Source organism: Polypterus senegalus, chromosome 4 (assembly GCF_016835505.1).
Source record: "Polypterus senegalus isolate Bchr_013 chromosome 4, ASM1683550v1, whole genome shotgun sequence".
In the NCBI taxonomy this organism is placed as follows: Eukaryota; Metazoa; Chordata; class Cladistia; order Polypteriformes; family Polypteridae; genus Polypterus; species Polypterus senegalus.
The window spans coordinates 204,354,513-204,377,367 of NC_053157.1; positions in this window are offsets into that span (position 1 = coordinate 204,354,513).

A 22,855-nucleotide genomic window follows, 5' to 3' on the forward strand; every position below is an offset into this window, starting at 1 on the left:
AAAAGTCTGGATTAGTATGTGCTTATTTGAATTCAAAATATATATATATATATATATATATATATATATATATATATATATATATATATATATATATATATATATATATATATATATACTGAATTTATGCCAAATTGGAGTAAATGAGCTGTGGGCAAATAAATAACAAGAAAAAAAGCACTATTTATTTACATTTTTGACTTATTTGTATTCCTGAATTGTGTCATTTCAGCCACCAATATTACATTCTTGCAGAATTTTGTTTACTTCCCAAAATCACATCATTTGCTATAAGATTTTAATGTCAATGAATATTACACATGTTTGACTTGCATGCAATTTCTGTATCTACAGCACCATAAGTAAGTGACAGAAGATACTTTGAGTGTGGGAAGAAATCTGATTTAAAAATATTATTTTTATTGTTTAATATATTTTTATGATTGTTTTTGGTAAAACATTGCTCTATTTCTAAGTATATGCTAATTCTTGCAGTTTTAAAAAGTTTTGAATGGAAACAGACTGCTTTTAAATGCATATAAGAAAAGTATTAATTTATGGTGCATTGCACCTAATGCAGAATACATTGTGAAACTAAAAACTGAAGAACACAGTATTAGACTGATTGGTTAAGAAAATGATCTGTAATACAAAAGTCTATAACTTGAATCATCACAACCCACAAGCCATTTGAGAGTGTATTGGACACCTCATTAAGAAACACTTTATTATAAAAAATATGTAGGATAAGAGATAAACAAGAAATATTAACTGTGCTTTGGGGATGACATAGAATAATACAGCAAATACAAAACTAACTTTACACAACTTTTTATTTTTCTATAATCATACAACTTTACCAAAAATTGATATTTGAAGATTGCCGCAATGGGGCAAGTCACTTCCAAAAGTGGATGAGTTGTTTAACACTAGAATTACCAGAGACTACGAAAAAACTCGTAGATCCGTCCCACCTTAAATTGCTTCATACCTCTCCATCAGCGTCTTTTGTCCTGCAAATGTGTGGATAAGCGGCAAACAGCAAACAGCCTGCTATTACATCCCCCACCGGCGCACAGTTTTCTCAGCTCAAGTCTGTTTACCTGCGTGTCAGTTGCTTGGAGTTGTATAGAGTGAGAAGTCAAGCAAAATCACACCTTTTATAAACACTATATCGTTATTTGGAACGCAAGCATTTCATGTGTGTTCCGTGTCTACAACAATCTATGTACAGTAAACACATCATTAAAACAGAAACGTTTTTCATGTTTTAGTAATAATTGACAAAATGTAGACATTAAGTGTATAATATGTTAAGCCTGATTTCCAAATATCAAATAAACACTTTCACAAAAGGTACAAATATAACAGAACAAGTGCGCTTCTATTCAAGAATTTAACTGCAAAAAGAGAACCCACGTTAGGGTGCGAAATTGACACGCATTTATTATGACCACTTCAGTGGCGCAATGGTATCAACTGTTGACTGGTAATCAAAACTTCAATGGGTTTGATCCCGGACGAGTCCGTTTTGAGAAGTGAACTCCTCTTATTCTTACTATTTTAGAATAACAACATACATTTGATTACAGTCTGTAACAGCTGCTGTAAATGTATAATACTCGTAAAGGCTAGCTTTTTTTTTTTTTATTTAGTTTTATTCTCATAGTCGCGTTCACGATCCTACCCCCCCTTCTGACACTGCTGTTTTCACATAAAGACGTGCTATAGCTCTGCACTCTAATTGTGATTTTATGCTATAGGAAGTCAGTAAATAAACCAAAGTAAATATGTAAATAACATGCGATCTGGTTTAAGGTGGATGGATCAACGAGTTTTTTTGTAGGCTCTGGTAATTCTAGTGTTAAAAAGCAGTCATTTGCAAAAGTAAAAATGCAGTATTTTTTTTATTTTCTAACGATGCATTTATATTATCTTTCAACAGCTGTTTTAAATCATTTTTCAATACATCTTGGTCTTTATTATAAATTAAATCAATATACACACTAGGGATGCGTGGATACATACCATATAGTGTAAATAAATCAATTTCAATGTGTACTTCATCAATGTCATTGAATGCATTGAATATTTAATGTATAAATTTTGAATGATTGTTGTTTTCTAAAAAATACTTCACCTTTATAAGTTTGAAAATGATTATAAACATAATGAAATATTCTTTTTTTGTTGAAAATTTAATAATTTTATTGAAATCATTCCATTCCATACAAATCAATCAATTTTTCCGAAAAGTAGACTTGAGAACAAGTTGACATAAACATAATGAAATATTCTAAAATTGCTGTATTTATTACTGTAAAGTTTTCCATTGTATGGCAATCATTTTATTTATTTTTTTCTGCGAAGAGGGGCCCTAAACTGGACAGAGAGCAACATAAAAATGGTTCTGCATTTTGCATCTGCATCACCTCCGCATCTGCACAACAGATTTGTGTCATATCCACAGTGACACTCTGGGAAAACATACATTGGAACTATAAGTACCATGGAAAAAGCTGACAAGATTTTTAACACAGTTTTCTTATACCATTAGTGACTGGGAGCCTGATCGAATCGGGCTACAAATTCTACGTTTGTGAAATCCATACTTTCTCTGCAAATAATTATTTGTTTTTTTAAGTCCTTGAAATGATTTTGTTATCATGGCACTGATTTGTGCTTAAAATAGACCTTTTCGGCCGACGTAATGAAGAGCTTCCTGTTTAAACGGTCTGCGAGACATGAAATTAGCTCTTTGGCGCACCTCATTTGATTTTTTCCGGCAAACAAATTTTCAAGACAAACCGTATTTTACGACTCTAATCAGAGTCAGAGTAATAATTATGTTGGCGTGGTCATTTTAGAACTGAGATCGGCTAAAATTTAAACAATGACCGTTGTTAATACCCAGCCGTAATTATTTGGTTTGCCAACAGATGTCAGAAGGATGGATGCCAAAACCGAACTGGCCAAAGACAGATTTTGACGTACCAAGCAAATGGCTATACAATCTAAATTACTTACGGTTCCGGAGCTGTCAAAGGGTTTAAGTCAGTCGACGATGTTAGTCCTGGAAAGTACGCCCCACCAAACCAATGTTCCAAATACCAACTGAACTTACTGTTATCTGCTTGAACCAACACCGACTTATTATACTCGGCCGTCCAGCGGCATCACTGAAGCATTCGAACATTCTTAGCCAATCATGCAATACTGCATCCGTGTTTGCCACGTTATGTTTTAACTACAGAAGCAGAGTCCCATTGCATGGTTCTAACTTGTTTTGAGTCGAAGTATTGACGTGAACACCATACATACGGGGTATTGATGCGAACATCATACATACGGATAATATCAAATTATATATAAGGATTAGAACAGTAAGATATAAAGAGGAGCCTCCAGTGACAACAATCGTCACTGCTTGTAGACATTCTCTGCATGCCTACCCCATTTAAAGACTGGACATCCTGTGCTTTACCTATCGTAGTCGCACTATTATCACTTTTCCCTAAAGAGCATATAAAACCTTCAAAGATTGTCTAAAACTATCAATTAAGCTATTTTTGGTATTTACTTGACAAACAGATATAGAAAAATGTCCAAATAATTTATTAATGATATCTGTTAGGTGCATTGGCGATCCTAAGTTGTCCCTAGTGTGTGCTTGGTGTGTGTGTCTGCCCTGCGGTGCGCTGGCGCCCTGCCCGGGGTTTGTTTCCTGCCTTGCACCCTGTGTTAGCTGGGATTGGCTCCAGCAGATCCCCGTGACCCTGTAGTTAGGATATAGCGGGTTGGATGATGGATGAATGAATGATATCTGTTTTAAATGCATACTGACCATTAGAAACATAATTTCAGTGGCATTTTATTTAATTACTTACTATTATGTTTTGTTTATTTTTCTTTCTGTGCTAATTAAAAACTTTAACTTCTGCAGTTTGACCTTACTTTCGGGTTTTGTTTGCTGGTTCTCAGACCTTGATGGCTAAGATCTCTGCCTCAATGAACCAATTCCATTGAAATAATACAGAACTTTTAATCTTTTCATTGGACTCCATCCCTAATTTGTTTTATTTATCTTAATTTGCTAATTGTTGTTTCTTATAAATTATTTTGTTGAATTTGTTGATGAATTTACATTTTGTATATATGCATACACATTTTTCAGCTTGCTCTTTCTACATTGTTTTCTAGTTTCTGTTTGTAATTATTATATAGTACTCTTTTTTTTATTTTTTATTTATGTTGCCTTTTCCCATTCCTCTTTTATGTTGAGCTCAGAACAGCCATTCCTCCTAGTATTTTGTCATTGTTGGAGTATTGATTTTTGGTTGTTTTGTCTTTTGGATTGTTTGTTTACTAAGTTAAGTTTTTTTTTTTAATTTGACCTTTCTGTTGGCTATTCTGGTTTTTCCTTTTTGTATTTTGTTTTTTGTTTGTATTACCTTTTCATGGAGTCAACTTTGGTATTTAGTTTTGTTTTCCTTTTATTTTTGGAATTATTGTTGTGCTGTCTGCAATAGCAAAGAGGTAATGAATTTATAAGACTACCAAGAAGTGAAACATTGTCAAGAACAAATTCATAACCAAAGAGATAGAAAGCTAGATACCCAAACCAAAACATTACGCCAGAAATCTTTATCAGAAAACAAGGCAAATCTTCAAAAAAAGAACAAGAAATGAGCACAAAAGAGTTTGGGTGAACCTACAATCTTGGAGAAAGTGTGCCAGTGTAAAGCAGCTTAAATATGGTAATGCTGATGGTGTCACATCACCCGATTTCCATGACAGACCCCTGACAACTAGTTATTGCATCATGACAAAGAGAGCAGAAAATGGCAGCGCAATAAGAAAAAAAAAATGATATTGCGTGAGAACATGACTTATTTTTAACAGTGTTAAAATCAAATCAAAACAAGAAACAAAATTTTACAAATTAATTTCTTGGACTTCAAAGGGCTTTTAAATGCCAAAGGGTAAAATGCAAATGTAAAACCAAAATTCAAGACACAAGTTCTGAACTAGAATAATCCTAATAGAAAATGCCTCAAACAAAGTGTCACAATTTATATCTAACAAAATGATGAAAACCTCTACAAAAATATTGAGACAATAAAGGAAAGAATAATATGTAATAATATAAAAAACATTAAAAGTCAAGCATAAAATGTAAAGGAAAGTTTCAGAGCAATCCAGCAACAAAAATAAAATTTGAAAGCATAGAAGCTAAACTAATTAACACCAACAGTTGTGGCATTAGAGAGAACAGTTGTGTTATGCAGAAGTCTTTTATAATCTTCTCATGTGACTACCACCCTAATGTCTTCAGTACCTGAGAGCACTGATTAGATTGCAGGCATTGCCTTTCTATTCTTCAAAAGTAAATTGAACATAATAACAAATTAAAAAGGAGCATAAATGAATCAGAAAGGTGACAGCAATGACATTGGTGAAAGTCTAACACATAGAGTAATGTTGTCCAGTAGTGATTAACACAAGGCAAATATCTGAATTCCGATTGACATTTCCATTTTCTTGCCTACCCGGGACACTGTAGTTCCCAAATAAATTGGTGATTCCATCACAGCAGCACTAATATACTGTATTTGTGTGTGCGCTCATCAATATATGGGTTATTTTATAAATGTAGTACAGTAGTGTTAGGATGTGGGAGATTGGGTGATTCACTTGCATCCCTAATATATTCTAAACACAATTAAACATTTCACAACCTTGTTCTACTTATTGAATGATTTTAGTCTCAAATATGTTATTTACAGTTTCTATTATAAAGTTATAAATACAAGAAAAAGACATTGACTATTCTTTACTTGGGTGTTCATAGCTGCAACTGCACAATCATATATCTGAATATTCCAGGCTTTTTCTTCTTGAAATTAAGTGCAGTCACATGTCACTTGTAATATAAACAGTTATGTTGGTCACTAATGTGATATGTCATGTTTGTGTCTAATATTAAAAAGAACTAATCCTGCTTTTAGAGACGGGAAATGTTTGAGTGCTTAACATCCCGTTGCTTAGAGCAAAAGTTCACAGGCAGCAGGCAACATTTTCCTTTCCTCCCTCAGGTATGTCGACATTCCCCTCAACATCAATTGTAACTTTGCTTCAGTAATTTGATGCTCAGTACAGTATCTTATTGTGGCTTCAGGGAATTGAGCAGCCACGTTAATGTTTGCATTGTTGAAGTGAAGAGCTTTGTTTCTCTTTACTTGCAGGCTTGACACTCCACTACCGATTAAATTGATAGTCCCTCTCAAGGACAGAGTGAGGACTGAGCTAGTGCACAATGGTTAAAACGCTTTAACAAATCATGGGACTGCTCATTCTGGGTCTTTAACTGGCTGCTTTTCTCACATGAGTTTAACTTTATTTCACCAGGCTTTCCCAATCAGTTGTTACCACTTCACCAGTAATTTGCACAATAATGATAAATTAATTGTGTTGGTTTATGTGATATACACTTTTAGGAGAATGTCTTTCTGTCAAGTGAAAAATATCCAGAGATCATCCTTTCATCTTTTCATTTTCTAAACCTTTTTAACCACCATACACTGGCCACTATTACTGCAGGATCCAGAGCACCTTAGAGTATGGAAATGAAATGTTGTTGTGGACACAGTAGGACAAACTCCATAACTCTAAATTTGAAGAGGCTCTGACCGAGATATTGTCTGTATCAGTAGCCAGTATTATTTGAGTGTCTCCTCTAAATGTGGTAAGGCTTGTGCAGTAAAATTTAGCGGTTTATATAATGAAAGATGATCTGTGTTAGGTCTAAAGTAGAGTCAAACATAGTCCCATTCCTTGGATCGCATTCACGGGTTATACAGCGTATGCATTTAGGTGATTAAATGCTTCCTATTTTTCTTGCTGTGAGAGACATACTAAGCTTATTTTCTTCCACTTTCATCCATCCATCCATCCATCCTCTTCCGCTTATCTGAGGTTGGGTCGCGGGGGCAGCAGCTTGAGCAGAGATGCCCAGACTTCCCTCTCCCTGGCCACTTGTTCTACCTCTTCCGGGGAAATCCCAAGGAGTTCCCAGGCCAGCCGGGAGACATAGTCCCTCCAGCGTGTCCTGGGTCTTCCCCGGGGCCTCCTCCCAGTTGGACGTGCCCGGAACACCTCGCCCGGGAGGCGTCCAGGAGGCATCCTGATCAGATGCCCGAGCCACCTCATCTGACTCCTCTCGATGCGGAGTAGCAGCGGCTCTAATCTGAGCACCTTCCAGATGACTGAGCTTCTCACCCTATCTTTAAGGGAAAGCCCAGACACCCTGCGGAGGAAACTCATTTCAGCTGCTTATATTTGCGATCTCGTACTTTCGGTCACCACCCATAGCTCATGACCATTGCTGAGAGTAGGAACGAGATCGACTGATAAATTGTGAGCTTTGCCTTGTGGGTCAGCTCCTTTTTCACCACGATAGACCGATGCAGAGCCCACATCACTGTAGATGCCGCACCGATCCGCCTGTCGATCTCACGCTCCATTTTTCCCTCGCTCATGAACAAGACCCCAAGATACTTGAACTCCTCCACTTGGGGCAGGATCTTGCCCCCAACCCTGAGAGGGCACTCCACCCTTTTCCGGCTGAACTCCTCCTTGAACCGCCACCTTATCATGGTGTAGGGGTTTGCGTATCCCAATGATCCTAGGAGCTCTGTTGTCCGGGGCTTTATGCCCCTGGTAGGGTCATCCAAGGCAATCCCTCCTAGGTGAGGGATGAGACAAAGAGCGGTTCAACCAAACCTCCTATAAAGAAAAAAAAACATGGATGACGTTTTCCCTTGCCTGGATGCGGGTCACCGGGGCCCCCCTCTTGAGCCAGGCCTGGAGTTGGGGCTCGATGGTGAGTGCCTGGTGGCTAGGCCTGCACATATTGGGCTCGGCCGGGCACAGCCCGAAGAAGCAATGTGGGTCCCCCTTCTCATGGGCTCATCACCTGTAGGAGGGGCCAAGGAGGTCGGGTGCAGTGTGAGTTGGGTGGTGGCCGAAGGCAAGGACCTTGGCAGTCTGATCCTCGGCTACAGAAACTGGCTCCACTTTCATGAAGTCCAAATTAAACTGAAAGTGTTTGTTATCTGTTTACATACTGTACATTCAGTATTGTAATGTTTGCAGTCGTTTCACTACACTTTGAAGAGCGATCTGTCTTTTTGCCAATTAGTGAACTAACATTAATTGTAGGGTTGTAGTTTTGTAAAACCTGCGTTTGCTACTATGTTACCTGTATTCTTTGACTTGATTATGAAGTTTTTCATTTTTGAATACCAGTATAATGACCAGCTTTATTTTTACTTTCAGATTTATAACTGATATCTGAAGAGTACATGGCAAAATATTTTCATATCTACAAAACTGGAGGGACTTCAGCAGGAGCCCCAGGAGATACATATCTGTAATATTCAATGTGCCATGCCCTTCATTACAGTTCTTGCCCAAATATTAAGAAATGTGCCCTATATCAGACTTATGATAATAAATATATGAATATTTTGAAACCATCACAAGTACAAATAATCCAGGCAAAGACATCAACAATGGGCTTGAGAGAACAAAAAGTGGATTGAGGTGTTGTTTGCAGTTTAAGACTGCATATATATTTAACTAGCAAAATACCCGAGCTTCGCAGCGGAGAAGTAGTGTGTTAAAGTGTGTTGCTGGGGGTGCCAGAATCCATCAAGGAAGAAAAATGAAAAACATTATTTGTACAAAATCTTAATTTATTTATCCATTCCTAAATAATTAAATGGGCAGGTTATTTCGTATCAGTGCAATACCCTGCTTGTTAAAACGGATGACTTCCGCTCTTACGTGCAAGTCTGCGTGGATATTATGAACTGTAATCGTATCTGTTCAAGTTCTATTTAAATTTTAAATAGAAGGAATTTTTATTTAGTCGACAGAAATATCTTTGGTAGGAATGTAAGTTAAATGTAGGCATCATTGCACAAATTTTTCTTCACCATAGAAATGTAAAGAGTATATTCGCCTTACATTCCAACCAAAGATATTTGTGTTGACTAAATAGAACTTGAAAAGATATATTTTTTCGAATGTGATCGCGCAATTCAGATCGAGTTGACGTGCACTACAGTACATCGAGCCTGCGTGCTATTGTGGTTTCGCCTGTGTGCCTCAATAAGTCACCCTCCCCTCGCTCTTACTTTTTTACCGTTCATCTAATGATTACACTGAGTATGGCTTTACCAAAACAATAATTGATGGCGAATAAAGTATCCATTATTCATAAAGCTTCAATTGGTGATCTGTCTTTCTGCGTTAACCGCATATTTTTTCATATGTCTCAAACCAAGGGGATGCGAGGGTAAAATGAATCGGGAAGCGCTGATATATATATACGAGTATATGTGTGTGTATATATATATATATATATATGTATGTATATATATATTGAAATAGTTTTACTGTGAAATAATGCAAAGAGGATGCGACACGTGTTTCGCCCTAATTTTGGGGTCATCAGGCGTACATACTCAGTGCACCCACTGAATCGAACTTGGGACGTCGGCGCTAAAGGCAAAGTCTCTTCCATTGCGCCACGGTGTGTGGTTTGTCTATTTGAGAGTATGTAGATCGGGGTATATATATATATATATATATATATACCCGCGCTTCGCAGCGGAGAAGTAGTGTGTTAAAGAAGTTATGAAAAAGAAAAGGGAACATTTTAAAAATAACGTAACATGATTGTCAATATACAGTAATTGTTTTGTGAGTGTTATGAGTGTTGCTGTTATCAAGGATTTGATTATCATTATTTCTTTCAATCAGGTTCGTATTTGGAGGATGTGTTGTGTTCAAGTTACATTCCATGTTTGTCAATCGTTGTAAAGATAACAGGTTTCATTCATCGATTCATTTCTTACTACATCAATAAACAGCTCGTCTTCCTCTTTATCTGAGACGTGACACAGTGCATGCACGGGTTTTTTTTTACACTGTCTTCCTTTAGCGGGACATTGACTTTTTCCACCGTGTGCTTTGTTTCCACAGTAGCTGCACTTATGAATATGCTTGTATGTATCAGACGCTTCATATTTTTTTTCTGCCTTCTCAATTGTGTAATTTGGTTTTTGTTCAGCACTCTTTGGAACTGTTGCTTTTTGTCTGTGCAGTGCGTCAGTTCACGTGAGCCGCTCGGTGTACATGCATCGAAGGTTCCCAGCTGTGCTGGTGCCATCTCGTGCGATGTCCACGGCTGTATGTAATGTTAGCTATGATTCGGCACTTAAAAGTTTCTCTCACAGTTTCGCTGAGTTTGTGCCAAACACCACCCTGACCATCTCATCTTCCTCTGCATAAAAACACAGTCCTTCACCCGTGAATATTTAGCGGCAGTGTTTCTATTGGATTGCCGCTGACGGACGGCCTTATATGAGCAGGCACTAAATTATGTGGGAGGCGTAACTCCGCCTCCCATGGCCATCGAGCAGAAGTCTATTATAGTATATGGACAAAAAAAAAGGTTCCAGTTATGACCATTATGCGTAGAATGAAACCTGCCCAACTTTTGTAAGTAAGCTATAAGGAATGAGCCTGCCAAATTTCAGCCTTCTACCTACACGGGAAGTTGGAGAATTTGTGATGAGTCAGTGAGTCAGTCAGTCAGTGAGTGAGTCAGTGAGGGCTTTGCCTTTTATTAGTATAGATAAGTATATCATGCCTTTAATTTTAAAAATTTAATAAAAATATCAGGTTTGAAAAGCTTTACTGTTATAAACGATCTTCAAAGGCATATATTTGCCTCATTCTATACGTTTTGATTGTTTCAGGATTAACAGTAACACCTTTCCATTTTGTGTAGTGATGCCATTCTGATTATTTATATAGCACAGCTTTTATTGGGTCTGAAAGCAAAAGTACAGTAAGTCTGTTATTCCCCCTTTTTTTTTTGCAAAATTAATTATAATCTTCCCAGAGTTGTGTAATCTGGTCCAGTTTAGGGAACTGGAGCCCTATCATCATTTAACGTATGGTGGTATTCAGCCCAGTATCAGGTACCAGTCCTTTGTATGGCCTTCTTAAGCACATGATGCAAAATCGGAAATGCCAATTAACTTAAAACATGCATCTTTGTGACCTGGAAGAATAAGCCATAGTCAGAGAGACAAAGGGAGAAGGTGTACAAGTCAGGTTGGGGAGCATGCACTGATACAGCGTGTTACCACACCCAACACATGACAAAATAGCTCAGGATCGTTGTTGCCAACCCCTCAGGCAGACACGTGGTCAGTCCCACTCCCTGGAAATGACCATCTATGTGCCGCTGCCACGTGTTACATGGAAGTTCCCTTGGCCCGTTCCAGCAACTTGGGTCCTCAACAATGAGGATCCTATGATCCACATCAGCCTTGGGGAACCACGCCACATATCCATAGTCTCCCATGGAGAGTATAAAGGAGTTCTGTCTGCTGTTTCAGAGCCGCTTGAAGGTTCTTTGGTGGCTGGAGTGTCAATCCTGCCACCAGCCCCCAAGATTTCCCTGCTAGTTGGAGAACCACCTCAAGGGTCGGATGCAGTTTAACTTCATACCAAGAGTGGTGTACAATCCACCCAAATATGGCCGGGGTTTGATTCAAATGCAAACTGCTGAACCTCTTTGGGCAGTGGCAGCTGAGGACCATGCAACTATACCAGACCAATTTAGTGCCTATATTGGTTTAATATATTTCCACTTTCTTTCTTTCTTTCTTTCTTTCTTTCTTTCTTTCTTTCTTTCTTTCTTTCTTTCTTTCTTTCTTCAGCAATAACCAGCAGGTGCAATGGCATCGAGCCTTTAACTAAATCAATAGAACTTGTCCCCAAAAAAACAAACAGACTAAAATCCCACCAGGAGGGGTTTAAAATGTTTGCATACAGTATGCTGAGTCTGACAAAATAATAATGAGCTTCCCACTCTCTGGTTTAATCCTTTAGTCCTCCCACTCCTGTGAAGTGTAAAAGAAATGTAATGTGTTTAAATAAATGCAATTAAGTGGGTGATCGTCCCTTTCTTTAAACACATTTATACTTAGTTCTAATCAGTCTCGCTGCAATCCCTGAGCACTGGCTTTTCTGTATCACCAAATAATCACCCAAGCAGAGCAGTTCAGTAATGAGAGGGATAACAGTGTTTGTTTTCACCTTTTGTCTGCAGAGTGTGGACCACTGGGACAGTCTGACTGTGGCTCATAGGCACAGACGCACACACAAACACAAGACCCTCAGGGACAGGCATTGGTGCCGACCAACACTTGGTCACTGCTCAGAAGTGTTGCTGTTTCAGTACCAAAGCTTATTTAAATGTTTCTGTAATAATACATCTGCCTGAAACAAACCTGATCCTTCTTTATTTGTATTTTTTTAAATTAGTATTTAATAGAGATGCTATTGCACTAAGGACAGCCCAAACAATAAATACTATCAGACACTATGCTAAAAATATTTTCTTCTGTTTATGTATGGATTAGCTGACACACATTATACCATTTCCATGAAACACTCTGCCATTTTCAGCTTCTCTCTCTCTTTCTTCCACAAGTGGTGCCTGCAAAAATTATTACAGCATTGAATGTTGCGTATAAAGAAAAAAATAAAGCAGACTGCATTTTATGTAGTGTCTATCTTATCATATCATAAAGCTTTTTAAATGACAATGCACATATTTTGTGTAGAATTACTTGCCTTGTGTGCCTTGGAAATTCAGAGACAGTTGATATGTCTCTGAACCCTAGAGATGATAACACAATGAACAATATTCACTGAAAAAGTGGCAGGGCTTTGTTTGTTTCTAATTAACTTTAAAAAGTGTTAAAATTAAACACAGCATGTGCATATATACTCTACATTTCTAGTAAATATAGTATATAGTATACTGTATATAAAATAGTAATACATAATAAAAGGAAAACACATGTAAACCAGTAAAGGATTGGTGTCTTAGATAGGAGAATCCTCCTTTAAAGGCTGGTAGTGTGAGATAATGTAAAAATAAAGCATCAAGACAACACAGGTGCAGTCTTCAACAGTCAGCACTTACTGAGATGTGATCATCAAGTCTTAATGTTCTTGAGTATTATATAGAAGAGACAAGTGGATGAGTGGAGAATCTCCAGTGTCACAATTTACTTTCACTTTCTGTCAGACATGTAATTCCCAAATACTGTTCTCTCCCTTTAAAGAAGTCCCCACAAAGACTATAGAATGATCAAATCAGCTGTTTGACATATGTATCATTAGAAGGAGTCCCAAGGTCAGTCTTGGTTTCCTCTATACCAATGTCAAGTTGGGGAACCTATGGAAAGGGTGGTAATTGACATCCTGGGCCTTTTTCTTAGGTCTGAAAAGAGACATAGTTTGCTTGTTTGGCTGTTGTAATGTATTGTTTTACCAAACACCTAGAGGCTGATCCTATGCCAGGCCAGGAGGTGAAAATAGATGATGTTGCCTTTAGAGCCATTTTTTGTCACCATTTTGCTGTACCAAATAAATTCCATTCTGAGCAATGTTACAACATTGTAAGCAGAGTCTTCAAAATAATATGCTGGCAATGAGGAAACCCCACACCATTCAAGTGAACCCTCAGAGTGATGGGCTTGCACAAGAGTTTAGCTGAACCTTAGCAACTGAGTGACTCTGCCAGTTGTACAGGATCAGACAAACTGGGACTCCCAGTTACCAGTAATCTCCTGCCACTCTCCTGCCCAGTGAATTCCACACTTTATATTCCTCATGATTTAGAATATGGATATCTTCTCGCTGACCCCTTTGCTCTACTTACACTGGAGTATGCATGCCACCATCAGTATGCACATGAATTTGCTCAAAATCACATTGAAACCTCTGGTGTGATGCAAGGTTAGAATTGTGATCTTCATACAGTGGGGACATACATCTAAACAAGAGAATATGTTTGGGTCTTCGGCCCAAAAAAAGAGAAAAGGGACACTGTCTTAAGCTATATAGCCTTTGAGCCGAACCTTGTCTTGTGATTGAAAGAAGGGAGGAGGTTGCATATAGATTACAACTGCTTCCTCTTTGCCATAAGTTTGTGTTCCACAGAGACAGACTGAGTCCATGCATTGGTGTACCCCTTACGTCTGCCGCTTATTTGCAGATTAAAATGGTTTTGTAGTTGACATGGATTGTCCCCCTTGAATTCTGGAAGATCTATTGGCCAAAAATGTCCAGAGCAATAAGATAAGCTTGGCCAACCTGGACTAGAAGATGACTTAGTGCAGTCATGGGGTGAAGAACTCAAGAGAGGGTACACTAACACAGGCTGGCTGCCTTCTGTCCAGTATAAAATGAGGAAAGACATCCAGAATGGCAGTCTGACAGATGTAGGACAAAATAAGTGGCGTAAGAGAGTCAATTCTGTGTACTTTATTATTTTCTGAGTGAATGTTTCAGCTTCAACTATCATTGTTTTTAGTTAATAATAAAAGTTATTCACCATTTCTTTCACAATTTAGTTTTTATAGGTGAAACAATATAATAAAAAGAATTACATCAGACACATCTTTCTTTATGACAATCCACAAAAAACAGTCTTACATGGCACAAAAATGTTGCATACACCAGTTTCCACGCTCACATCGTGATGCATAAAAGCTAATCTTGGCATAAAGCCATGCACATTCTCATGCCAGCTCAATCCATTGTGTATGCAAGTTTTTGGCTTGGTTTTGCAATCTGGTGGCACCCAACATCAAAGCAGTGCCACGGTTCCTGTGTGGTTTCCCTTTCCCTGATGCGGTTTTATCAAATACACTGAAATTAACCACCCATCGTTTATTAGTTTAAGGCATTTGATTGTAATCAACCTGTAACAATATAATAATGCACGGAATGGCCAAATGTTCCAAATACCATAGCTGCTTTACGGCTGTTACTCCCAGTGCACCAATCAGAGTGTTTTAACCCACTGTACTAAGTGTGGAATCACAGCTCTACAGCAGCTGATCGGACAGATGATTATCGGGATACAGCATCTAGCACACGCTGCCTCGGCCATGCGCACAGTCTATTTAAACTGCTCCCGTATGGCAAACGCTTCTGAGCCTTTTCTGTAGGGACCTCGTGGTTTAGAAACAGTTTCATCCCAAGAGCTATAACGCACACAATCAGTCCATCAAGTGCTCCCGTATGAACTGTTTGTACTTATAAGTACAATGACCTCACTGTAAACTTGCAGTACTTGCCACTATATGAACCATTTCACTATCTGCAGTATATGTACATGTATATTGTATATTTTTCATTGTTTTTTTATCATATTATTATTTTATCATTTTAAAGTAAAATGTTTATGGAGGACTTGCATGTTGAATCTCATTGTACCATACAGTAACAATAAAGGAATTCAATTCAATTCAATAGAAGAAACCATGCATTTACATATGATGACGACTGGCTTCTAAATTGATTTAGATTTCCAGGCGCTATCTTCTTGGAGCTCTTGATATTCTTTTTAAGTTCAAGTGTAGTAAAGTATGTATATTACATTATACAGATACATTTTTAACTTCATTTAAATAATGTATACTGATAATAATTAAACATGTGGGCACGGTGGTGCAGTGGTTGCGATGAGTTGGTACTCCATTCAGGGATTATTCCTGCCTTGTGCTGTATGCTTGATGGGGCTTGAGAAAGCCCATTTAAGAAGCATGTAGTGATTCACACACATAGAGTACATGGAAGAACACTTACAATGCGCAGCATTTAATGTACTACTTTAGTTATGACGTGATTTGAGAAACTAGTAAATTAAATGATGAAGTTTATGATGTTCTACTTTAATGACAAAATTAACTATGTGATAAAGCGGACATTTCAAGATTAAAGTTGACATTTGGACATTTTTTCCACTGTGTCCCTATTTTATTTTATTTTCTCTATACCCTAACACGCTTCCATATGACACACAGATAGTGGGCTGCGACTCGCCTTTTTACGGTGACTTTGATATCTGACCACTTCTTATTTATTTCAAGCACTTTGGGACTTTCTGAACTTGAACTTTTGAGTTTCTCTGCCACTCTATGTCACTCGATCAACTTATAGTACGTTTTTCCTAGTCTCCACTTGGTATTCTCTGAAATTCTTCTTTTTTCCCATGTGCTTTTGCCATTGTCTTTTTACAGAACCAGAACTTGAGGGGCTATTTATATTGATTTGCATATTCAAAGAGGCATAATTCTGGGAGGAGTCGGGGTGTGGTGGCAGGCGCGTGCTCATGCATTACATTTTATGCTGACCGGGATTTATGTAGCGGAAGAACATGGAAGTTGGTGTACACACAGATTTATGCATCTGGATTTTTTTTTTTGAGTATTCCCATTTCTGTTTTTGTCCATACGCCATGTTTAAATGTGAATTCTATACACAGCATTATACATGAGGCTACCCAGGAGCTAAGAGCACGGGAAACTTAAGGGGACAGGAGTAACAGAACTGGGTGACACAGCTAACAAAGGTCAGTTCTAGCTATGGCAGCAAATAATACTGTAGGTAGCTGTGTTTTCTCTTATGATTCATGGCCACTGTCTTGCGCCCGAAAGACGAGACTGAGTCCAAGGGGTTCAGGAAAACCAACTTTATTTAATACAAAACAAGAACAGCAGGGGTATTTATTGAAATGGGAGCTACCACTTCAATACATACAGACACAGCAGACAAACAGTGTCAGGTTGGTCCAGTGCCTGCGGATCAGCAGCTGGGATTGGGTCATCCTGGAGGGGAGGAGACAGAAAAGAAAAAGTGGGCCAGGGCAATAGCCGGATTAAAGTACTCAGGGCCCTTGGCTGACGGAAGCGTTATGCTGCGGGACTGCGAACTGCCATTTCCTCGTGGATGGACAGACAACCCTCAACTGATGCATCACCCGTGTTTCAGCAACTGAAGAGGAGGTATCTTAACAGGTCTCACACTCTGTTTTCATGGTGTGACTGGGACCAAGACATCGGGCTAATGGGTAGAAAGTTGCAGTGGTGCCAAAATTGGTTTAATAAAGCATTGAATCCCTTGGTATCTTAAAGGGTCATTAAAATAGACACTGTATACTTGCAAAAGACATGCCTTTTATATTAATTGTCAATAGTATCAGTGTGTGTGAGTTGGTACTGTGATGAACTTTTGCCCGGAGCAGCTGGAATAGTCATGAGACTCCTACAATACTGAAATGGATAATTCAGATCTGAAAAAGTTTTGTTATATCATGTGTAGATTGTGAGACAATCACAAATACTAATTTATGAATTTTACAGAAATTTGAATTAATTTAAACTTTATCCTAAATTATACACTATGACAAATGGGTAGAAAGTAAGTCCAATTAAGATTTTTATTACTGAAAATGACAAATGAACTTCCCTGTCCATAATGGTTTCTAGCTTTGTACCCACTGCTGCTAGAATAGAAGATTCAATAATGTATAGACACAATTTTATGTTAGCAGTGTAATGTAAATTCAAGTGCCTATCTGGTAAATGTATGCTTTAAATGAATGTATGAAACTATGTTGTACAGATAAGGAATTTAGGAAACTTCAGAACTCAGCTTAATGTTATTTTGGAAAAATCAAGTCTCTAGTATTGGCAATTGGCATCTAAGACACCTGTTCTCATTAAAAATTTCTAATATTCAAAAGCGGATCTGAATGGCCAGTTCTCTTATAAAGTTTTATGCTGTTAAATACGATAGTTATGTTCATAAGGTCTTGATTATGGCAGTAATCTTAACCATCTAAAATTACTGAAGTCTTGTCTGGCTTCTCCTCAGTGAAACACAGTCTTGGAGGTCTGCAACACATAAATATCATAAATGTCATAGATACAATGTGTGAGATTGTTTACCAATTGTTTTGTGGGGTATGGCACAGGACCTGGAACTTTTTGGGGGTGGTGATGGGCACTGTTTGTGGTTGTTCTTTTGAATAGTTACACAGTTTACATCATTAATTTTTTCAATATTAATACAATTTGCTACCAAAAACACTGGGCTGGATGAAGCAATCTTATCTAGCTTGAAAGACAAAGGGAAAAATAGAGTGAACGAACCACAGAGAAAACCACACTCTCTTCCATTACATGGGTGTTGTTTAGTCACCCGCATTTCTCTTTATTGAAACAGATGTGCTTCAAAGGGAGAGTCCCACATGAGTGAGACTGTTACTGAGACAATTTTACTGAACTAACATGCAATTGTATATAAAAGGGGAAAGTCAGCAAGTGTTTCCAGACAACAAACATATTCAGCAAAAATGATAGAAATTTAAAAAATATGTGTAAGTTCAACCACTTTTTTAACCTATTTATCCTAGGCAGGGTCGTGGGGCAGCTATAGCCTATTCCAACAATCATCAAGCACAAGGCAAGAAGAACACATGGACAGGGCACTTGTCCATAATTTGGTGAACACCCTTACACACATTAGGGAGCGCCCAAAGCATGAACCGTGGTCTCCTTACTACCACCATACCACTCTGCCACACTATATGTAATATGCTCAGTAATAAAATATGAAGCTAGTAGTGTTGCTGCCTCTCAGCACTTTGGCCCGAATTTATTACCTGATTTGTATTTGGAGTTTGAAGGCATGTTTTCATAAGAGCATCTTTAACTTTTGCTCTTCTTGTGAAGTGGACAATTGTCCTCTAATGGCTGAAGCTGATATTACACACTTAAGAAGTTCTGTTTGTTCTGACCTGCCTGAACATTTAATTTTCCCAGTCCTCCAGGTTCACTTACTCAACTGTATTAAAGCTTCCTTATCTTTTTGTGGTGAGATGTTGCCCTCTCGATAACAAACCCCTAGCCCTTTTACTAGACAGCCTTCTTCGTTATGATCAATGACCCCGCCAAAGCCAGACTGCTCTTCATGTGAGCTATTGAGCAACCTACTTCATTCAAATAATTAAACATTCAGTTTGTTTTATTTACAAGGATTTTTTTTTCTAAAAAGCAAATTCTAAATTAACATGCAGGAAGCTTGATTTAACAAGCAGAATAAATAAATAGTGACAGTGACTGTTCCAGAGGGTTCTTAGTATTTTAAAGGAAAGGAGCATAGTTTTACTAAATGACTGGTGTAAGCCCATAAGCACATTTCTTGGCCCCTATTACAAAGTATGACAATATGAAAAAGATATAATAAAATCATCTTAGCGTTAAAGGTGAACACCGTTTAATAAAAGATAAAGTAGGAATGGGTCCATTTGTTTTTAAACATCTTCAGCGTTTTTACCGTTACACTCCTTTTTTTCCCAATGAGTAATGTAAACAAAAAAAGCGTTCTCCTGTGCTCTGCCCTAAATCTCCACTTTCTGTTTCTTTGTTCATAACCAATGGGCCTGTTTTCTGCATTACTATTAACATGCTACTTCGGTTGCATTTTATTATGTCTCCACAGAATTTTGTGTTAAATCACTTCTCACCCTTACTTCATAACATAAACCTTGGACTCAAGAACTGAGCTGTCTTGTTCTGTTAAAATCTTATTCTAAGGATAAAACACCCACTAAAGAAATGAAAGACTCTGAAAGCCATCTCTGTTGTAACAACAGTATCCTGCAGACATTTTCTCAAATATGCTTTAAAGACCCAGGGTGTGATGTAGTGAGAGCACAGCTTTATTAATGGTGTGCTGTGGAAAGTGGAATGAAAAGTAAGGTAGTGGGAGGTCAGTGTCAGCACACAAAGTCTTGTCCAGCAAAGTCTTTTGAAGTTTCTGATGAGTTTTTCAATACAATGTGGATCTGTAGTCAGGTTGTCTGTGTCCGTCCAAGAGATGAACACAATCCTCATATCTGGCCATAAAACTCTTGCCTCTCTTTAAACCATGTTGTGATGTGTTAAATTGTAGTGTCACTGTGAGAGGGACTATAAAGTCACAGTGCTTATGGGCAACTTCAGAACACAGCAAGAGAGAAAAGAATGGGAAGTTAAACTCATGCTAAAATTGTCTGTAGACCCACATTGTATTGAAAAACTGATCAGAAACTTCAAAAGACTTTGTTAGACAGTTATCTTATCCAAAGATCTTGACCATACATTGTTCTCCTCTCGTGCTTAATGAATCTTAGCCTGAAGAGGTTTATTAAATTTTATACTTAAGATTTCTCACTTAAAGGTTTTCCAATTCTGTATCTATCCTGATGTCTATATAAACATGCAGATTCTTTATTACATCTTGCCTGAAGAAGGGACCTGAGTTGCCTCGAAAGCTTGCATATTGTAATGTTTTTAGTTAGCCAATAAAAGGTGTCATTTTGCCTAGTTAGCCAATAAAAAGTGACATTTTGCTTGACTTCTCTCTAAAAGCTTTGCAAATTTATTAAAATTCAACAACTGAAATCTCTTATTCATAAAGGTATTCAAACCCTTAATTTTGTACTTTTTAGAAGCTCTTTTGGCAGCAATTACAGCTCTGGGTTTTCTTGGACATGTCTCTACATGCTTTGCACACCTGGATTTGGCATTTTATCCCATTATTCCAGGCAGATCATCTTAGATGTTCTTAGGTGGTAGTTGGAAGAATCTGTAAATGACCATCTTCAGATCTCTCCACAGATGTTCTATGGGGTTTAAGTGTGGACTCAAGAACAGTCAGAGACGTGTCTCAAAGCCACTTCAGCATTGTCCTGGCTGTATGCTTCTGTCCCTGCTGCTAAGAAGCACCGCCACAGCACCATGCTGCCAACACCATGCTTCACTGTAGTAATGGTATCAGGCAGGTGATGACCAGCACCTGGGGCCTCATGTGTAAACAGTGTGTACGCAGAAGAATGTCGTATACTCTCGTTTCCATGCTCAGATCGTGATGTATAAAACCTAAACTTGGCAAAAAGCCACGCACATTTTCACGCTAACTAAAACCCTGACGTACACAATTTCTCCGCTCGGTTTTGCAAACTGGCGGCACCAAGCCTAAAAGCAGTGCTACTGTTCCAGTGTGGTTTCCCTTTCTTTTTTAGATCCACATCCCTGATTAGTTTAATGCATCTGATTGTAATTAACCTGTAACAATATAATGATCCACAGAATGGTCAAACTATTCCAAATACCATAGCTGCTTTAGCGTTGTTACTCTCACTGCACCTTCTTCTTCTTCTTTCAGCTGCTTCCGTTAGGGGTTGCCACAGCGGATCATCTTTTTCCATATTACTCTCACTGCGCCACTTGGAGTATTAATATCACTGTATCTGAGTGGGGAATCACAGACCTACAGCAGATGGTTGAAAAGAAAATTATCTGTATACAGCATCAAGCACATGCTGCCTCTGCCATGTTGTCTATTGAACTGCTCTCCAAACGACAAACGCTTCAGAACCTTACCTGTACGGACCTCGAAGTTCAGAAACAGTTTCATCCCAAGAACTACAAACACACTCAATCAGTCCATCAATTGCTCCTTGTAGAACTGTTTGTACTTATAAGTACAATTACCTCACTGTAAACTTGTGATACAGTTATAATATTGCACAACCTGAGCCACTTTATAAAGAGCGTATTTACATATGATGATTATATCATTTTTAAGATGAATTGCAGCAAAATATGTTTATTATATTATACAAATAAAACTTTAACCTAATTTAAATAATCTATATTGTTAATGAATAAACATTGAGGGGCACTAGCAAGGAGCTGGCGCTCCATTCACAGATTGTTCCTGCGTCGCGCTGTTTGCTTGCTGGGACTGGCACGACACTGGATGGATAGAATAATTTAACATGTACTATGAAGATATTTCAATGTTCCTTAAAAGTTTTGAAGAATCGGCGTTCTAAGCTTACAGATGGCTTAACGTCTAACTCCTATCATCATGAAAATTATATCAAGTATGCATCTCAGTATTTTAATTATTCAGAGAGCTGTAATATCACAAATGTAATGGATTCTGTGTCCAGTTGGAGAAAGAGAAAGCCAGTTTAAGAAGCACGTAGTGATTCACACACACATAGAGCACATAGAAGATCAAATACAAAACAAAGCATTTAACGTGCTACTTTAGTTACGATGGGATGAGAAACTAGTAAATGAAATGATTTTAAGATGAAGTTAATGATGTTCTACATTAATAACAAAATAAACTATATGATTAAAGTGGACATTTCGAGATTAAAGTTGACATTTCGTGCTTTTATCCCATTGTGCCTATTTTGTTTTCTCTGTACCCTAATAAGCTTTCATATGACACTGAGATGATGGGCTACGACTCGCCTTTTCACGGCGACTTTGATATCTGACAATTTTTTTTTATTTTGGGCACTGTGCGACTTTGTGAACTTCAGCTTTCAAGTTTCTCCAACACTCTATGTCACTCGATCAACTTCCTTTTGTTGTTTATACTACTCTTTAAACCAACAAATAGTACGTTTTTCCTTGCCTCCAGTTGGTATTCGCTGAAATTCTTCTATTTCGCCCCCATGCTTTTGCCATTGACTTTTCACAGAATGCTGAGCTTAAGGGCTATTTATATTGATTTGCATATTCAAAGAGGCATAATTCTGGGAGGAGTTTGGGGAGTGGCAGCAGGCACATGTATGTGCGTTACTTTTCACACTGACCGGGATTTATGGAGCGAAAGAACGTGGTAGTTGACGAACACATAGATTTATGCATCTGGATTTTTTTGTGCGTACAAACATTTCTGCTGTTGTCCTTACGCCATGTTTTAGTGTGAATTCTATGCACGGCATTATACATGAGGCCCCTGGTCTTTACCAGGAATAGTGCTTGGAGTTCTGCCCAAAGAGTTTTAAGCTTTTATCTCATCAGACCAGAGAATATTTTTCCTTAGGCTCTCAGAGTCC